Source organism: Symsagittifera roscoffensis, chromosome 9, assembly GCF_963678635.1.
Source record: "Symsagittifera roscoffensis chromosome 9, txSymRosc1.1, whole genome shotgun sequence".
Classification (NCBI taxonomy): Eukaryota; Metazoa; Xenacoelomorpha; order Acoela; family Convolutidae; genus Symsagittifera; species Symsagittifera roscoffensis.
Genome location: NC_087070.1, coordinates 19,292,772 through 19,306,669, shown reverse-complemented (window position 1 = coordinate 19,306,669; position 13,898 = coordinate 19,292,772). Strand labels below are relative to the sequence as shown.

The window sequence follows — 13,898 nt, the reverse complement described above, 5'->3', positions numbered from 1 at the left end:
CAATTGTTGGCAATATTGGTGGTCTTGAGCAGTTTCATTGGTCAAAAACTACTGCGTTTTATGTTAATAAGTTTTTTTTAGACACGGGTTTTGCGAGTCGAAATCAGCGACCTCGAAAAGAACAGTTTTAGCTTGAATAAATTCATTCAGATTAAAATTTTTGGACTGAAGGATTGTTTAAAACAGAAGGTTAGACAAATGATTTCAGTCATCTGAAGCATCAATTTACCTGCCATTTTTTTCAAGATTTAAATAGCTTTTTATATGTTAATGAGCGAATTGAATTTCTAATTTTTTAGTTCGTGTTTTGTTCGTTCATGTTCCGATCACTTCATTTATTTTCAACCAATTGACAATCCTCTCACCAAATAAAACTTAAACAAGGAAAAAGTAAATCAAAAGTTTTTGATTTTCTCATGTTTTATTTATATCTACTTATTAAATTCGCGTGGAACTTTCTGGGCTACTTGCACCTAATTGGCTGTTCTTGTTTCGTTTTTCTCCAAAAAATATGAATTTTCTTTCGCTCAAGTTCATATTTTGGTAGACTGACTTCGACTTTTTCATCATATCTTTGGCTTTTGATCTATTAATCCCTTAATAAGTGTTTTTCCGATAATTTCGCAATCAAAAATATTTTAAAAGTTTTTTTTTTGATTTTTCAGCTTCGTTGTTTTTAATTTATTATTTGCCGGCTTAGTTTCAGCTTTTCACAAGCTTTTTCAGTGTGTAATTCGGCTGTTATGCTATTTTTTTTCAATAGTATAACAAGGTCTAATTATTTACTTTTTTTCAAAGGAAATTACAGTTCACCGTTTCCTGGTTTTTATACACCTAAACTTTCGGTTAGAAAAAAGTTAAGTAAGTTTTTTTACAATAAATTTTCGTGCCTCGTGTATTTTAGGCTTGGCCAATTTCCGTGTCAAAATTTTTTTAAATCATAAATACTCAGGAAATGTTTTTTAAATATCCTTCCTTTTCGATATTTGCGTTTTTTGTTGGTTGTAATTTTTCCATCTCGATTTATTAGATTTTTTTCCTTTTAGGCTTAATAGGTTTCGGCCGATTTTATATCGGGTTAGTTGTCTCATATTGAGCCGTTTGATAGAAAATTTTTTCTCTGTGCGTGTCTGTGTTTTGAGAAGCTTTTGTTAGTTTCAATTAAGTTCAGATTTTTTATTGTTTTTTTTTCTTGCTTGAAAGGTTTCGGCCTTTTTCAATATTGCATTAGTGGCATCGGGTTGCACCTGCTGATGATAAATATGTTTTGTGAGTGTTTTGGGGGAGAAGGTAAGTTCAAACTTTGTATTAGGTTCAAATTTTTTTGAAACTTTTTTCAGCTTGAAAGGTTTTTGCTCAGAATTTTTGGTTTCGTTAATGTTTGATAAGTTTTCTTCCAATGCTTTTTTCTTCCAATGTTTTCTTCCAATGATAACTTTTCATCGCATTCTTCTGTCTGGGCATGTTTTTTTTTCAGAAAAATCTTCATACATTTTGATATATCTTCTTGCATGTATAATTATAGAATTTCGATATTTTCATTTTTTGGCGGATGGTTTTTCGGCTTTATTGTTGTCAATTAAGCTATCGGTTTAGTTTTCGAAGTGTATATAACACCTTGCCTTCAAGACATAAATGGAGCTCATGGATAATATATGGATAGTACATGGTTTTTTATCAGTTTTTTGCCGAAACATTTCGTTTAATTTCAGCTTGTTGGCTGCCGGCTTTAATTCCGTCGGATTTGTTTTTACCATATAGCTTGTTTCCTACAATTTACGGTATTATTTATGAAATCGATAAGACCCTGGTGCCTAATTTATGAATGAGCAAGTTCAACACCATTGGGACATCTTAAAAATACTTAGTTTTTCGTGATCATTTGTTTCAAATGTAACATAGTTGGAAGTAATTTTTGCTGGTTGTTGAGCTTCATGCTGTTTTAACCCTGTATTTATTGTATCGCCAGTGGTGAAAAGCTCAGCTTCGCCTCTGTGTTTCATTGTGATTTCAGTTTTTAGCAAGTTTTCCTGTAAGTGATGTAGGTTATTTGGTTGAATAATGTTAAGTTTCGAAATAATTAAGGCTTATTTTTAAGTTTTTTTTTTAAACCCGAACCTTCTTTGTTTTCGATTTTTTTTCTAATTGATTTCTATAAAAATTGCAATTGGATTTTTCTTCAACAGAATTTAATAATTTTTCCATTTTTTGTTTGAGAACATCATCTTTTGTACGTCACCATTCTTTTTTATCGCAAATGGTGCGAAGCTCATTTTCGTCTGTATTAAAGCTTAGCTTTTAAAATGGATGATTGCGCTACGATAATGCTTCAAACTGGAACCTAGACTGTGACAAAGCGTAATGCTTCGATTTTTTTCTTTTCTGATTGCCATTTCAAAAATTGATTTTAATATACATTGAGCTGACAACCGGTCTCGGCTATTCCTCACAAAATTTCGCTCTTCTCTCCTTGATGTACATCACTCCCTTTGAAAACCGGAACTCACAATTTGAACTAACTCAAATGCCATGTGGTTTGTTATTGTTGTGCGTTGGTCTATTTTCTTTCCGTTTTGCTATCTTTCGGTTTCGCCAGATGCCAACGCGTTCATTTCGGTTTTAGCCCACAAATTTCTCCTTTTGTTTTTTTTTCAGTCGCCGTCAAATCCTTACGGGTAATTTTTGGTTGCCTTCATGTTGTTCATGCTGCCCGAACTGTAGATCTGATTACACTAGCCAGTGCCTCCACTTTTTTCCAATCTAACTCGCAAATTTACGTGCTAATATAGTGCGACTTCTGCTATAATATATTATCTGCTTTACTTGTGGCTAGTGTTTACCTATCGTTAAGCAACCGTGGCACAGATGGAAAGGCCGTGAGTTTACTAATCTACTAGTCGAAGTTTCTACGCCGCACTTAGCGTTAGTCATTTATCCTTGGGGGCGTTTTTGCTGCTTAGCATTGGCAATTTATTTGCAGCTATAGCTGCATCATTGTTGGCGAAGGATAGCAATCTTTCAAGGGCACTTGGAGCAGATGTAAGAAGGCGAGACTCCAACTTTTGAGGTCGCAGGTTCGATTCCGACACATAGCAAACGTTTTGCTCTTTAGAGACCTAATTCTACTTTTTCTTAATTCACTACTCGCTAGCATTTGCGAAGCGCAGCTTTGCCTCTGTGTTAAGTTAGCCATTATATTTATCAGTCTAAAGCGAGTCATGAACTAGACGCGTGGCTCTTGCTCTGTCAGCAATTTTTTTGAGTTTATGAATATTCTCGAAAACTATCCTGCCATACCTGAGATTTTGGGTTCAATTCTCAAGACGATTTTCAGGAAGCTCATTTGCTTATGCGAGTACGCGCAAATTTTTGATGTTGTGACGTTTTTTTCTCGAAAGTTTCGACTTTTCTCGAAAATTCCTCCCAAATCTGAGATATTGGATTCAGTGGAAATTGCAGGTTGCTTGAATGCCTGCTGCATGGCGTTTCTGCATAATTTTCTTACACAAAAAGCTTTGATTCTCGGAATTGTCAAATTTTTGGTTAGACCGTGTTATTGGACTTTTCTCGCTAACTATCCTGCCAAATCTGATAGTATATGTTTCATCGAATGATCAGGTTTTAAAAAGCTTGATAATCTTTCCTATAGAAGCGGCGACTCTTTAATTTTTTGCAAGAAAATGTTATATCCTTGGGAAAATTGATTATCTAAAAATTAGTAGAGAAACAACCAAGGTTTTGGGCTAAGTTAAATTTTTGAAATCACATTTTTCGAGCCGCATGAGGATAGCAATTTCATTCGATATCAAGCACGTACCTCAAGCTTTAGCTTGGCCCCTAGTTGTTTTTTTTATCGAGACATCCGAAAGTTTTGGCTCACCAAGTTTTTTTCAACATTTAAATTTTTTCAAATTTTTTTGTTGTATTGCAAGTGGTGCGAAGCTAAGCTTCGCCTTTTTGTAACTCTTTTTTTGACTGCTTTGAGTTTGTCAAATAATTTTTTATTAAAATTTTTTTCAGAGAATTGATTGATGATGCCATCCGTAGAAAAAGTTTATTTATGTGAAAAATAGCAATTGTGGAACTTTTTCGTCATTTTTTAAGCCTGAAAACTGTTTTTTTTATTGCCAGTCGTGCAGAAGTGTGCTCTGACTCTGTTTTGTTAATCATCCATGGTCAAAGTGTATGTGTTTCAGATGCTTTTTTTTAGTTCAGAAGTCTTAATGTCGACGCTCAAATTTGATTTTTCTTTTGCGGTTTGTTCTGATTTCTATTTCAGTGTAAGTGAAATCATTTACTAATTGGAAACAAGACTGCTCGTATATCAGGGCAAAGCCCTGAATGTTCCGACTGTCCCTTAATTCTTATCGAATAGTTTTTGGGAAAAAATAGTGAAACCCTATAAGTTTTGAACAATATCAGTGTGAAATGTTGAGTCTTACAAAATTAATTAGACCGATCTGATTAGCTAGCCTCAATTCAATTTGGAACGATGTTGTTGTGCGGGATAATTCGCCACGCATAATTAATTCGCGTTATGCTCTAAGCAATATGAATAAATTCTTCAAAATGCGCATAATTTAGTCCAGAACATGGCCAATTTGGCAATTTTCGAACCCCCAGAACTTTACAAAAAAATCATCGGAGGTAAAATATCTTTTTACCGTTGAACTCAGTAAGACATCTTCAAAAGTATTTCAAAATCAGATATCTTCAAGGGAGTATAGAAAAATTTGTCGAAAACAATTATTTCGATCGGCTAAAATTGACTGAATAAAAGAAACCACACCGAGCATAAATTTTCCGTTTTCTTCTAAAGTCGGAACAATTATATTACGGTTTGCCTTGCAATAGACAAAATTCATTAATATAGAATGGCTTTCAATTTCGAAAGCTGATTTTAGGTTCTAGATTTTCTAGCGGAAAATTTGAGTTTTGATCAGTTTTCTAATCAGTTTTCAATAGTGCCAATCATAAGAGATTCTCCAAGTTTAAAGAACTTTGAGGTGACGTGTATTTTTCTTGAAAATCAAAGATTTTGTAATTTTAAAAAGCCGTAACTATTTGGTGGCTTGCGTGATTTTATTTAACGAGTTCTTCAAATTGACTGCCGCTTTTGAAGTACTCGAAATCGCTCAAAAAACCCCCAAAGGTTCAATTCGCCTTCTGCCCTGTTATCGCCAAATAAGCTATATCTCCCCGCAAGCAAAAACACCAAAACAGTACTAGTAGTTAAAAAACATGCCTCAAGTACTATAGACCATAGTGAATGATTGGAAAAACTATACGAATGCTTGGGTAGTTGATTTTTTAATAAATTGTTTCGATGATATAAAATCACTGTTTTCTTGATGTGTCATTCATTAGATTGAAACAGGGAAGATTTCTTTAAATACGACTTTATGTCATTGCTTGAAGCTCTTAATTTTGCACAAATTGCAGTTGCTGGCTATTTTGATTGACACACTAAGTCAACAGATAAATTCGATAACACGTGTTCAGTCTTGATCTTGCTGAGTGCTAAATCTAGTTTAAATGGCATCGAAAACGAAATTTTTAAGTTTAAGTTTCAGATTTAGGTTCCCATCTGTTAAAATGATAGCAGGGGTGGATATAGGCGGTCACCCCTCAGGGGTTCGACCCCCTCGCCATTCTATTTAACACTTAGTTAGATAACGGCGAGCTCAGTCGCGGATTAAGGTATAGGGGTCGGACGTCCCCTTCCTAAAAGTATTCGACCCCCTGAAGATCCAGAGAGTATTAAGAGTAATGAAGGTAGTGAGTAATCTTATTTAGATCTTGGTGATTTTTTTTGTTTTTTCAGGAAAAGTTCTTAAGTTTTGGTTCTTCGCGGTTTGACTTGTGATTTCTTTTTAAGTTCAGTGCATTTCTATTGTTAAAAGGAAGGCAAAATCGAAAATGGAAATTATCTATCAGATTTCTCAGCGAAATAAAAGTTTTACCTATTGATCCATTTAGTTTTCTCAAATTGGGTTAGTTTTAATAAGAAAAGTGTCCATCATAAATTGTTCTACAAATTCAAAGAGCTTTAAGGCCATCTGATTTTTTCTTCGAAATTCAAAAGTTGAAGATTTTTGAAAAAACAAGTCGTTTTTTTCCAGTCTCCTTGCGTTCATTACTCTTTTCCGACTGTCAGTTAGCTATGTTTTTCTCTTTGGTACGTTTTTACAGCGTCCAATCTCGGCAGACCAACCTTGTCAATCTATTTCCCAAAGCTAATATAGACTTAAATTAGTCTTTGGTCTGTTATAACTTTTTTTAAAATCAAAGCGAACTGATTATTTTTCAAATCGGTATTTTGGCCATTTTTCGCCTGAGGGGCAGAAATTCTTTAAGCAAAAAAGGGGTATTTATACAGTTTATGCTTCGAAAATCAGTTTGGTGGAACAAAACGCAAAAAATTGAAATTGAAAATCCGCCTCCCCCTCGAGATAATGGAATCAAGCTAGTGATATTTGTGCAGTTTTTTAAATTTTCAAGTTTTAAGAACTGAGTTCCTGCTTGATAGGTTTGTATAAGGAAAAAATTAATTTGACCTTTATCAATTACAGTTGTTTAGTTTTATTTTGACTGCCTAATACTTGAGGCATTAGAAAGAACGAACGCAAATGGTACGAAAATTTCTATTGCCATTGAAATTGCAACGTTGTTCAAGCAAAAACAGTTGCTTCCTTAGTTTTGCTTAATAGGACCCTTGTCACAATTTGCGCAGCTTCCTTGCCTTGGAAAGTGAGCTTCCGCGTTTTAGAAGCCGTGAAATTATGTTATCTGAATTTTGGTATTTTCTCAAAAAGGGATTCTTCTACTTAAAATTTATTTGCCTGTAAATTCGAGATAAAACAAAGAATTTTATGATGCTTTTAGGGATAGTTTTTAAACATATATTAAGAAAAACTTATCACTAAAAACTCAAGCATACTTGAAAATTACCGTGGGTAGTAATTAAGAGACGTCGATGCTGTTTTCTATGTGAGATATTTTTCTTTTCATTGGTCAAAATGAGTTTCCATCTTCCGTCAACAGAACTCAAATAACAATTTTCTCAATTATTTCAACAAAAATATTTGATGACCTGAATTGTTTTGAATTGATGTTTTATGGGCTCAGCATATTTCATATCGACCTTTCCGATGGATGAAAATCAATATCAATTATTTGGGTGACCGTTTGTGAAAGTGTCGATGTTTTCCGGTTCCTCGTTGATTTAAACTGCTGCTTAAGCTACCAGATGCTCTCTAAGCTATACTGTTTTGATTTTTGGTCAAGTGACCTGTCGGCTTAGAAGTGGCTGAGACGGTTGTTGTAATTAGAGGCAATATCAATTTGGTTAACAAAGCGAGCTAACAGTGCACCATGGTGTGTCTTGACGCTTTTCCCTTTTTATTCCATACCTCCCCGTTATATTACGTAACCTTTTATTTCATTCCCCTCTCTTGTTTCTTGCCTTTCTGTACCTCCCTAGTACAAAAAAGGAGAAATTGGTGCTCTGTTGTCGTGCACGTGTGGTGTGGCTATGTACTCGATCTATCAGTTCGCCTTTTCTGTTTGCTTACTTTGATCAAAATTGAGAACAACAAATTGTTTTGTTGATGCTCTTTTCTTTTCTTATTTTTCTCTTCTATTTGTTTTCTCTTTTCCCGATGTTTTCCTTCCCTCGCTTAGAACAACAGTCCTTTCAGCTTAGCTTGGCTGAAAATAAAGTGTATATATATAATATAAATATACTACGTAATGCACGGATGGCGTAGTGATGCAAGGAATGGTATGTTACGTAGTGCGTTACGTGGTATAGTATTGATGGTACTATTCGCTTTACTGATTACAAGTCTAGTTCAGCTGAAACATGTTTTCTTTTTCTCTTTCTTCTAATCCGCCGATCGGAGTATGACGAAGCCCAATTTATTTACTAGTTAAGACCCAAAAAAAGCCAGACAACAGAATGCGATACACAGACGAGAGAAAAAGTATAAAATTGGCTTATTAGACGAACACTGAAAACACTGCCTTTTTCAAGTCTCAAGGGAAATACCTTTTGGGAATGGTCGGCCAGTTATGACTTACTCAATGCAAACAAACGGGGGAAATAAAGGCGGGCTCTAGTACCATTGAGTGTTTAGCTTAGGGTGTAGATTTTTGGGCTCATAGTTGAGTTAAAAATTGGGGTCTAAAAGTTCTCAATTTCCAGGTTACATTTTTGGGGAAAAAATGAGATTTCTTTGGAAAATGAAACGACTGTTAAGTTGATTAGTAATGCTTTCAGAAAACTATTAAATCTCCCATTTTTATGGGCAATGATTGTGACATTTAATTTGTGAACCGGGTAACCGTTTTACTGTTGCTAGGGGTCCCACGTGGCTTGAGCGAATTTAAGAGTAAGAAATGGTGCCTGAATGAGTAAGTCACTCACAAAAGACTTCACGCTGCTCCATTACCAACTCAATAAACCCGTCAAGCTGTCAAACTCCTTTCAGACGCCTCTTGGTCCTGACTGTTTTAAATAGAGCCCAAAGTCCAGTCTTAACGCGCAAATAAACCGATGGTATCTAACTATACCGACATCAGTTCAAACCGAATTCCAGAATCAGTGCGTATAAGCAACTAAGCCTGATCTTCTTTCATGCATTTTTTTTGTTTTTTTTTCTGCGCAATTTTTTTCATGATTTAGTATCTTCAGTTATGCATTATAAATAAAGAATCAGTTCCTTTAATCTAATTTAGAAAGTATTCGTTTTTAGTTGAATGCGGCCATTAAGCGAGGCCTCTGGTCATTTAGGCCAGATTGTCACCCTCTTTTGTGCAGCTGAGAAGCCAAATTGCATCCCCTTTTTCTCTAAACGCCATTCTCTCCCCATTCACCCTATCCATGTGCCCTCTATTCTTTTGTCTTCACATTGAACCGAAAGATCTAAAATTGATCACGCTCACAAATCAAATTAGGGTTTGCGTCCTAAATTTGATGCGCAATGAATTGCTGTGTATCGGCTGGCGTGAACAGAGTGATTTTTCAGACTCAAACTTTTTTGGAAGTTTAATTTTCAATCGAATTGTTTATTGCTTTCGGTGATCGGTTTTTTCTTGAAAAATGATCACTTCTTGCAAAAAGTCGGAATTCATTTTTAAGCCTAATTTCGAACCAACTACGAAGTTTAACTAAGGGATTTCTGTTGTTTTTAAGAGTCGATGAACATATTTCAGATTCTTGTAGAGGTCGCGATGATTTTTTTTGATGAAAAGTCTCAAATTTTGTTCAGGCTCAAAATTACTTTTTCGTGCTCTAATGTTTGAGGTTTTTCAGGTCCAACGAAAACGTGATCGACTTTCAATTTTGAAAATGGAGTTTAATGTTTAATTATCCGATTTCCCAGTGAATCTTAAGTTTTACCTATTGTTCCAGTATTGATCAAATTGGTTTAATATTGTGAAAAAAGATTCAATCATAAATTGCTCTTGAAATGCCAAGAGATTTAAAGGTCTTTTATTTTTTTATTGAAAATCGAAAACAAGTCGGTATTTTTTTTCTCGAAAATTGAAAACAAGGCGGTATTTTTTTTTGTTTTCTTGCTTGCATTGGCTCTCTTCCAACTGTCTGTTGGCTATATTTACTAATTGAAGGCCAAAATTTGATCACTTTTGAAAAACGGGAGGAAGTTTGTCATCGGGTAGGTTTTAGTGTTTTTGTTTTGTCAATTTGTAAAATGGGGAGGAACTTTGTTTTCGGGTATGTTTTAGTTTTTTCTTTTTTTTTGAGATTTTCCAAGCAAAACGAGGTAGCACAAATAGTAATTTGATTGGTCGAGTGATATAACATTTGAAGTTTTTTTAGTCGTGATAATTGTAGTGTCTAGAAAAACACGTTTGAATTTTTTTGATTTTTGGTCTAATTCCGAACGAATAAAGCGAGCGAGCAGGGTCAATAGCTTATTAAGGCCTAATTGAAGCCCTGAAAACTAATTTTTACGCAAGTAAAATTCTTTTTTTTGAGTTGTTATTGCCATTAATGCCATCAAAAACTACGAAAAAATTCGAAGCATTACTGCAAAAAATTTAACGTTTTCTGGACTTATTTTTTGGTTTCTTGTTTTTTTTTTGTTCATTTTTCTATAAAAAGTGTGTTCCAGTTCGCCTTTTATGTTATAACTGTCGAATATGTCTAAATTCTAGAAAAAAACTACACTAATTTGAAAAATCACACTTCTTTAGGCAGAAAAAACTACGCTAATTCGAAAAAAAAACTGTTGCATTTTTATTACTATGGTCGGGACATTCTGTAACCGGCTATACTTGTTGGTTTTTTGAAACTGTTTTTTTTTGATAGTCTGATTTATAAAGCAGCTGCAAATTACCCTTTGAAGTATTTTTTTTGCGTCTGGTTTAGCAAGTGCAATGTCCATCGTAGAAGTTTTCGTTTTTATATTGGTGTTGCTCTCAAATTTCCGTTTATTCTCGCTGTGGGCATAGTTGAATTGCAAAGGAACCTTTCACCTCAGTTTCAGTAGCAGTCGATGCAAACTTACCGAGGAGCTAGGATTAATGGACAAGTTTATTTATACCTTAAATTCCGTTATTAAGTTTCTTTAATACTTGTAACATGCAACAAGCCGCCGTGCAAATGTTTGCACCTAGTTCTTTTGTTATAATGTCGCTTATAGTTTGTGCCCATATTTTGGAAGCTACTAGGGGCTCAAACACAACTTAGAGTGGGTCCAAATGAACTTAATATGTTTTGGGTGCAGTATTATTGCAACACGGTCATTATTTGCATTTGAGATCCTGGAGATTTGAGTCGATAACTGCGAAAGTTTTCTTCCCTTATCACAATTTGACTGTTAGGGAGCAAATCGATTGCCGTATCTTGAGGTTGCAATCTATTTGATTCGATATGCCGCTTTGAACCAACAACTATTTCCGTGTAAATGTCTGGTTGCACCTGATTGTTTCTTGTTTAGCTGAGCCCAACTTAGTGTGGTTGGGTTGCGTAGGCACAGTGGTCACTTGCATTGTGTCCGCCACCGTATAAGCCCAATTTTAACCCAATTCAATGACTTTTTTACCCCCGACAACCCTGCCCCGCTTTCCACTCCTATCTTTGGTCTAAACTAAACGCTGGATATTGCCAGTGGAAAGAAAGCCTTCAGATTACATGCTGGCAAGCTCTAACTGAGAATCAGGGCAATTTGTCACACGATTCCCAATGTTGTAATTGTTTTGTGTGTTCACTAATGTTTGTGCGGTTAGTAATAGTAATCTAATACGGACGGCTTAGACTTTATTGCACTAATACCAAGTTTATAAATAACAACTACATACCAAGGCTAAATGCTACCAGAGAGAGAATCCAGATTAGAAATTGCTATACTATGACGCCAAAGGAACAGTGGGAATGATCGAACATTTTTGCCGGATTTCTTTTGACAGTTGTTCATTGAAACATTACTTATTCTGGAAACGATATGTCATGTTAGTTCATGTCTGTTATCATATACGAAAATGGGTTCCGCAAGTTTCTTCAATTTTTGTTTGGTGTAAATATATTGCATGTTTGTGAACAGACCATGTTAAGAACAGACCATGCATGTTTTGGCTCTGATTTACTCTGAATAAATACTTTTCTTATTTTGGCGTGTAATTTCGAACGCGCGCAAGGACTTTTAGGGAGAAATGTTCGGAAAAATCAGGTGCATTTTTGTGCAGTTTTTTAATTTGATTTTCATTCAGGAATTCGAGTGGCTTTCCTTTCCTTGGTATGGGTTGAAATGAAATCAAATGGTGCCCGTGCATATTAAATGAGGTACAAATTAGCGTTCCAATCGTGCAGCTTTGAAGTGACGCATTTTTAAAATGAGTTCAATGAATGATATTGAGGTAATTCAGTGACGATGTCGCTTCTTTTTACAAACTGAGAGCAGATTTAATTTGAAGAAGGTGGAGATCAGAATGCAGCTCCTGTGTATTAATAAAAGCACAGTAAACGTAATTTACTTCGTTATACTGTCTGGCTGATTTAATCAGACTGTGTAGTGTAACAGAATGCTTTAGCGCTGGTGTTTTGCGAGTCTAGCGAACCGTAAAAGAAAGTAATGAAAAAATCATGGGCCGAGTTTTGGCCTCATGATATCAAATCAAGGAAGTAATAAATCTCCCCTTGTAGGCAATGTGAAGCTGAATAAAAATACAGACTTTGGTTTTACGGCGAAATTTTGGACATTTTTTTGTGGTGTGATTCATGGTGTTTTATTACGTCGATATAAATAGAACGCATGCTTTTATTGATGGGCTTGTAAATTTACTTGTACTGGAATAATACAAGGCCGATTTTCAAGTTGTAACTTAGGTTTAAAAAAAATATATAGATCATGATGGCTGGTTCATCTAGAATATAAAAAATTTGTGGTAGGATGGTGGACGCAGATTAAAAGCTGATATCTCTCTTAGGAACGAAAGTTTGAGGTGTGTCAATTTTCAGTAAGATTTATATCATGCTTTACAAAATCTATTATATATCTAAATGCGTCTGTTTATCTGATTATGCTTAAGTTATACCATATGTCTCATGTTTAGGAATAATGAACGTAGTGAAGACTCTTATATAGGTCTTGCTGATTTTTTTCGTTTTTTTTTTCAGGAAGAAGTCCTAAAATGTTGATGCAGTTAGTTAAAATGCACTTTTTGAGTTCAATTCAAATTCATCTGCTGAAAGTGACGTAAATAGCACTATCCAAATACGAACGTGGAAATGGCGCGAAAAAACGTGAACGATTTCTAGTTTCCAAAGTGGAATTTTTTGTAAGGTTGCCCTGCGGAGTAAAAACTTTACCTATTGATCCAGTTTTCTCAAATTGGGTTCATGATATCAAAAAAGCACCGATCATAAATTGTTCTAGAAATTCAAAGAGCTTAAAAAGCATCTGTTTTTTTCTTTGAACTTCTAAAGTTGAAAATTTTTCAAGAAAGTCAGTATTTGTTTATGTTGACTTGCGTTCATTACTCTATTCCAATCTTCGAATGGCTATGTTTCAGTTTCCAGAAACGAACGAAGTTTTGCAAGTTTAAGCTGTATCATAAATTGCAGTGCTTGAGAAGCAAGGCAGGGCAGGAGCGGCTGTGCAGGGCGAGGAGCGGCAGAGTAGGGCAGCGCAAGACAAGACAGGTTGAGGAGGGGTATGGTAGGGTATCGCAAGGCAGGGCGAGGAGTGGCAAGGCTTGACTTGACAGCGCAGGGTGAGAAGGGGCAAAGCCTGTGTAGAGCAGTGCAAGGCAGGGCAGAGAGAAAAAAGGCGAGGAAGTGTGATATAAAGCATGACGAGTATGGGCATGGAAGGGTAGGGAGTGCCAGGCAAGGCAAGGCAGGGCAGGGCGAGGAGTCAATGTAAGGTAGGGCAGCATAGGGCCGAAAGAGTAGAGCGAAAATGGACAACAAGGTAGGGCAGCGCGAGGCAGAGTAGGGCCAAGAGGGACAAGGCAGGGCAAGGCAGCACAATGCAAGGCAGGGCAGGTCAAGGAGGGCAAGGCAGTGCAGGGCAGCGTAAATCCAGGCAGGGCATGGCCATGATGGGTAAAGCAGATCAAGGAAGGAAGGGCAAGGCGAGGAGGAGCAAAACCTGGGTAGGGCAGCGCAAGGCATGGCAGGCGAAAACTGACAAGGCAGGGCAGCGCGCAAAAAGGCAGAGTATGGCAGCGCATGGGTATGACAGCAGGGCAGGCGAAGAGGGGCAGGGTAGGGGAGATTATGGCATGACCGAGCAGCGCAAGTTTAGGCAGATCAGGGCAACAAGAGACAACGCAGTGCGGGGTGAGGAGGTGCAGGGCAGGGTATGGCGGCGCAGGACGGCGCACTGCAAGGGGTAAAGCAGTATAAGGCAACGCAAAGCAAGACAGCT

At 36.3% G+C, this 13,898-nt stretch overlaps 2 protein-coding genes across 6 annotated transcripts in view; one reads left to right on the top strand and one right to left on the bottom strand.

Moving 5' to 3' along the window:
* The window catches only part of LOC134853949 (uncharacterized), a 231,074-nt gene that overhangs the window by 79,511 nt on the left and 137,665 nt on the right, over positions 1-13,898 (bottom strand). The gene's annotated exons all lie outside the window — the stretch shown is intronic.
* The window catches only part of LOC134853875 (plasma membrane calcium-transporting ATPase 2-like), a 66,573-nt gene that overhangs the window by 700 nt on the left and 51,975 nt on the right, over positions 1-13,898 (top strand). The window lies entirely within an intron of this gene.